Source organism: Topomyia yanbarensis, chromosome 3 (assembly GCF_030247195.1).
Source record: "Topomyia yanbarensis strain Yona2022 chromosome 3, ASM3024719v1, whole genome shotgun sequence".
Taxonomy (NCBI): domain Eukaryota; kingdom Metazoa; phylum Arthropoda; class Insecta; order Diptera; family Culicidae; genus Topomyia; species Topomyia yanbarensis.
The window spans coordinates 251,579,523-251,585,906 of record NC_080672.1 but is presented as its reverse complement, the minus strand read 5'-3'; positions in this window follow the sequence as shown (position 1 = coordinate 251,585,906).

The window sequence follows — 6,384 nt, the reverse complement described above, 5'->3', positions numbered from 1 at the left end:
TCTTTTGTTACAAAATGGTACTAATTTTGCTGAAATTTTCGAATTTTGATGACATTGAATGTTAGTTTTTTACCCAAAAAATAGAAACATAATCAAAACAAAAATTCCTTCGTTCACGAAGAAGCCATTGAAATAAGAAATAAAATGGTGAATGTCTCAAATTGATCGGTTTAGTATATGTCGAGTAATCGTTGTCACCGCGAAGCCATTTTCGAAAAAAACACTATTTTGAAATAATTGCGTTTAAAGTTTCGAGTCAATATTGTGCAATGCTAAAATGAGAAATATTCAACCTACATAAAGTTTTCTATTCTGAGGCCATACTGACTATCTTTTGAGGCCGCAGTAGTGTCAAGATCCGATCAGAAACACATAACAGAAATATTTCAAAACTATATCTCGCATTGTTACTTGTTATAAATTTCTGTTATTTTAACTACTAACGAGACCTAATTTACAACACAATATGTTACAAAAATGTGTTCTGTTATAATCTTGTTATTTCATTCTGATCGGGGAATGTCATTTTGATGTTAACGACATGCCATTCTTCTCTCTTTAGTAGTCTCTAGCCTCTACCTCTTTTGCAACAAACTGATGTGCGTTAGGACCACAAGAAGTCCCCAATGCTTGAAAAACCATCAAAACTGCAACATTCACTTCGTTGAAAATACAAGCGGAAGTGAAAGATGCGATTTTGACTGGTAAAACATCCTCAAGAAAAATCTTTGAGCTAATTTTCGAGATGAGTTGATTATAACTCCCATTATTGTTCTGCTTGAATCCGCCAACACATTTTGCAAGCAACTTACTACTACTTATTACTTTTTTACATTTTAACAACATTCAATTAGCTAGAGATTACAGGGTAGTGAAAGTTATGAAATTAATTACCGGCCTATTACTACTAGATCATTAATACACTAACACTGATGTATATTCTGATAAATGTTACTATGTTTTAATTGCCGCAAGGTTCTACTGTATCGATTTTGTTGACTATTTTCGGCAAATTTGAGACTAAGAGAAACGAAAGCAATGAAATTGAAAGACGGATAGGTATTCTAGAGCGAATCAGTTATAAACTTAGAACGGAAAACTAGAACTAGGCAGGCTCATATGGGCATGATCGAAAGGAAATGTGAAGAATTCTTTGCCTTCTGCAAAGTAGGAGTTGGGCGTTGCACCCAAGTCTACCGCATGGTCTATGGTAGAACATAACTCATCATCATGTTTTACCGCCGACGCCGGCATTGCTTTCGTTTCTCTTAGTCTCAAATTTGCCGAAAATAGCCAACAAAATCGATACAGTATATTCTGATAAATGTGATTTCTGCTCGTTCACATTCGATACACATTCCAAATATTTGCGCAATTGGTCTTTTGGAGAAAACCCTGAACGCGCGAAAATTTAACAGAATAGACTTTCCTAGTGGGTCTGAAAAATCAATGAAAAAATTGGTTTGAAATGATTTTGAGTTTGAAACTACTTCAAAATCGAAATTGATTTAAAATTTCTTAACAGAAAATTTCTGGTGAAGTCCTGACCCCCCGAACCCTCCTCCTGGACCCCCTCTGGTGTCAATTGTTTCAGCGTCGACACATAGAATCTCAAGTTCGTTGCTGTCGATCCATTGTATGTATGTCCAAATCGTACTGAATGTGTAATAGACATATCCACAATTATATTAAACATAACCATCCATGGACTCGTGGTTAGGATAAATGAGAAAGGCACACTTGCACCGCTAGGTGGATTAAAATAGGTTTTTGGAAATGAAAATGCAAAAGGTTTGTTCTTTCGTACTAATATCCATACAAATTTTAAATGCAATGTGCGATGCCACGCTATAACCAATCGATCTTTTTTGCAGTTTTTGGAACACCAGAAAAACAGAAAAAGGGACTTCTTTGAAAAAAAAAATAATACAGTCGTGATTCGCTGATTGGGCCGCAGCCTCTGTTCAGCTATCGAATTAGATTCGCTAGTTCCCACTTTTACAACAAACGACAAGTTGCGGCGGGTTTTTTTTTATTCAAATCGTTTATTTGATAAGGCACGTTGCGTTAGCTTAAAGGTGCCAATTTTGTTTTGTTTTACATTTTAAATTGCTTAAAACTAGGGGATTACATATTGATTTTTTTAAAAATGAAACTAATGAGATTTTATAGCTATCTTATATATCTACACAAGGGGATAATATTGTTTTCGTAAGATTAGGGGGGTCGTTTAGTTTTTGTGGCAATATGGTTTGACATTTTTATCAGTGAGATTATTGGAGCAAATAATGTTTAACTAAGGGGGACAATTTTTTACGACTAACTTAAAACTAGGAATAACTAGAGGGCATGATTGAATTTTGTAAAGATTCGTAATTATAGTTATTTTTGTGGGTAGTAGAGTTGGGCAATTTCAACGAGATTATATAATATAATAGTTAAAACTAGAAGAGACAAGAAGAGCTAAATGCTTCGTGATGATATTGGGGGGGAGGGGGGGTAGGGGTGTTACTTCTGGGTATAAGAGTCAGGGGAGGGAGGGTAGACAAAGATGGCAGGGAGAGAAAATTATTTCAGTTTCAGGCATCGTGAGATCAACGGATGGATTACAAACTCGGGTGGCCTTCATCAGGGGTTTTTCCAGACGATTTCGTAGTACGGCTCAGATGTGGATCGGCTACATTTCGAGTTAAGCGTGTTATGTTCGTGCCGTAGGTCCCGTGTTTGTTGGCTCATTCGATACAGATGGTTTGATACAGGTGGAAGAGCGTTCTGAGAATGATAAGGAGATAACAAGGGGCAGTTAGACTTGTATATTGATGGTTTTCACAAAGGTGTATATAAGGGACATATAGAGAACATCGCGGTTTGCCAGCACATCTCGAACCGGGACGTTGGTTGGTCTTCCTCGGGCCCGCAGGGTATCCATTAGCCGAGACCTAGCGGAACTGTACTCGGTGCACGCCCAGACAATGTGCTCGATGTCGTGATAGCCGTCGCCACAAGCGCAGATACCACTATCCATGAGCCCAATACGCCGGAGATGTGCATCCAGCGTGTAATGGTTTGCCATGAGTCGGGACATCACACGAATGAAGTCACGACCCACATCCATCCCCTTGAACCAAGGTTTCGTCGATACCTTAGGGATTATCGAATGTAGCCACCTTCCCAGCTCTCCACTGCTCCACGAAGTTTGCCAACTTTCGAGGGTTCTCTGATGAGTAATACTGAAAAATTCGCTGAAGCAAATTGGTCTTTCGTAAACGTCTCCTTCTAAGGCACCCACCTTAGCTAAGGAGTCTGCCTTCTCATTGCCCGGAATGGAGCAATGAGAAGGGACCCATACCAAGGTAATCTGGAAAGAGTTGTCAGATAAAGCACTCAGTAGCTCCCGTATTTTCCCCAAAAAATACGAGGAGTGGTTGCCTTGTTTCATCGAGCGAATAGCGTCAATGGAACTGAGGCTATCCGAAACGATGAAGTAATGGTCTGCGGGTAATGTTTCAATGACTCCAAGGGTATACTGAATGGCAGCTAGTTCTGCGGCGTAAACTGAAGCAGGGTCACTGAGTTTGTAGGAGGCGGTGAACTTTTGATTGAAAATACCGAAGCCAGTGGATCCTTCGAGGTTTGATCCGTCAGTATAAAACATCTTAGAACAGTCGACTTCTCGGAATTTATTATAAAAAATGTTTGGAACCACTTGTGGGCGTATGTGGTCCGGAATTCCACTAATCTCGTCTTTCATGGATGTGTCGAAGAAAACAGTAGATTCAGAAGTATTTATGAAATGCACACGGTTGGGATTGTAAGAAGAAGGGTTAATATTCTGCGCCATGTAGTCAAAGTACAGGGACATGAAACGGGTCTGAGAATTGAGCTCAACAAGCCTTTCGAAATTTTCAATCACGACCGGGTTCAAGATATCGCATCGAATGAGCAATCGATATGAGAGTTCCCAAAATCGATTTTTCAACGGGAGAACGCCCGACAGCACTTCGAGACTCATCGTATGGGTCGACTGCATGCACCCTAAGGCGATACGCAAACAACGATACTGAATTCTTTCGAGTTTGATGAAATGTATGTTCGCGGCGGAGCGAAAGCAGAAGCATCCGTATTCCATTACCGACAGTATCGTTGTTTGATACAACCTAATTAGGTCTCCTGGGTGGGCACCCCACCATGTTCCGGTTATTGTACGAAGAAAGTTGATCCTTTGTTGGCATTTCTGTTTCAGATACCGAATATGGCATCCCCAAGTACCTTTCGAGTCGAACCAGACCCCTAGATATTTTACTGTGAAGACCTGAGCGATAGTTTGACCCATTAATAGAAGCTGTAGTTGTGCTGGTTCACGCTTCCTGGAAAATACAACTAGCTCAGTTTTCTCCGTGGAGAATTCGATACCCAGCTTAATAGCCCAAGCAGACAAATTGTCCAGGGTATTCTGTAATGGTCCTTGTAGATCGACAGCTTTGGGTCCCGTAACAGACACCACGCCATCGTCTGCAAGTTGCCTTAACGTGCAGGAATTGTCAAGACATTCATCAATGTCGTTGACGTAGAAATTGTATAACAGGGGGCTTAGACATGAGCCCTGGGGAAGGCCCATGTAGCTAAATCGTGATGTCGATAAGTCACCATGCGAAAAATGCATGTGCTTTTCCGACAACAAGTTTAGTAAAAAGTTGTTTAAAGTCGCTGAAAGACCATGCTGGTGCAGCTTCTCTGAAAGAATGTTGATCGAAACTGAATCAAAAGCCCCCTTAATATCTAGGAACACTGATGCCATCTGCTCTTTGCTAGCATAGGCCATTTGAATTTCAGTTGAGAGCAACGCAAGACAATCGTTCGTCCCTTTGCCTTTGCGAAAACCAAATTGTGTATCTGACAGTAAGCCATTTGCTTCGACCCAATTGTCGAGGCGGGATAGGATCATTTTCTCGAACAACTTCCGGATACAGGATAGCATTGCGATCGGACGGTACGAATTGTGGTCGGAGGCTGGTTTTCCTGGTTTTTGGATGGCGATGACCTTCACTTGTCTCCAATCGAGTGGGACAATGTTAGCCTCGAGAAACTTATTAAATAAGTTCAACAAGCGTCTCTTGGCAGAGTCAGGCAGATTCTTCAACAAGTTGAATTTGATTCTGTCTGGCCCCGGAGCTTTATTGTTACACGACAAGAGAGCAAGTGAGAACTCCACCATCGAAAAAGGTGTTTCGTTCGCGCTATCGTGAGGAGACGCGGCGCGGTAAATCTTCTGTGCCGGGGCGGAATCCGGACAAACCTTCTTGGCGAAATCGAATATCCAACGGTTTGAATATTCCACGCTCTCATTAGTACTGTTTCGATTTCGCATACGTCGGGCTGTTCCCCAAAGAGTGCTCATCGATGTTTCTCTCGTTAATCCGTCGACGAACCGGCGCCAATAATCGCGTTTTTTGGCTTTCATCAAACTCTTCATTCGCTTGTCTAACGTCGCGTACTGTCGAAAACTGGCGGGTAACCCGTCGTTCCGGAAGGTCTTAAACGCGGCGGCCTTCTCTGCGTACACGTCTGAGCACTCTTTATCCCACCAGGGATTGGGAGAACGTTTTTGTATGTTCGCGCCGGGTACTGGCCTAGTCTGAGCTTGATTCGCGCTGTCGAGAATCAAGCCAGCCAAAAAGCTGTACTCTTCCTCCGGAGGAAGTTCTTGGGTAGATTCGATGTTGTCGGATATCGCGGCAGCATAGCTCTTCCAATCGATATTTCGTGTGAGGTCATACGAAATATTGATTGATTTCAATGGCCTTGAACCGTTATTGATTGAGACTACAATCGGCAGATGGTCGCTGCCGTGGGGATCAGGAATAACCTTCCACGTGCAATTTAACCGCAGCGATGTTGAGCAAAGGGACAAGTCTAAGGCGCTCGGGCGCGCTGGAGGAGCAGGAATCCGTGTCATTTCACCCGTGTTTAAAATTGTCAAATTGAAGTTATCGCAAAGATCCTGAATTAAGGAAGACCGGTTATCATCATAGAGGCAACCCCATGCTGTACCGTGAGAGTTAAAGTCTCCTAAAACTAGTCGCGGTGCTGGCAGGGATTCTAAGATGTCTTGTAGCCGTCGGTGCCCAACCGCGGTGTTGGGGGGAATATATATGGAAGCTATGCAAAGGCTTTTGCCTTTGGTTGTTACTTGACAAGCGACAACTTCAATACCTGTTATCGAGGGAAGGTTAATTCTGTAGAAGGAATAGCACTTTTTGATCCCCAAAAGCACTCCTCCATAGGGGGTGTCTCGATCCAGGCGAATAATATTAAAGTCGTGGAAGTTGAGTTCTATGTCGGAAGTTAACCAAGTTTCACATAATGCAAATGCATCGCAACTCA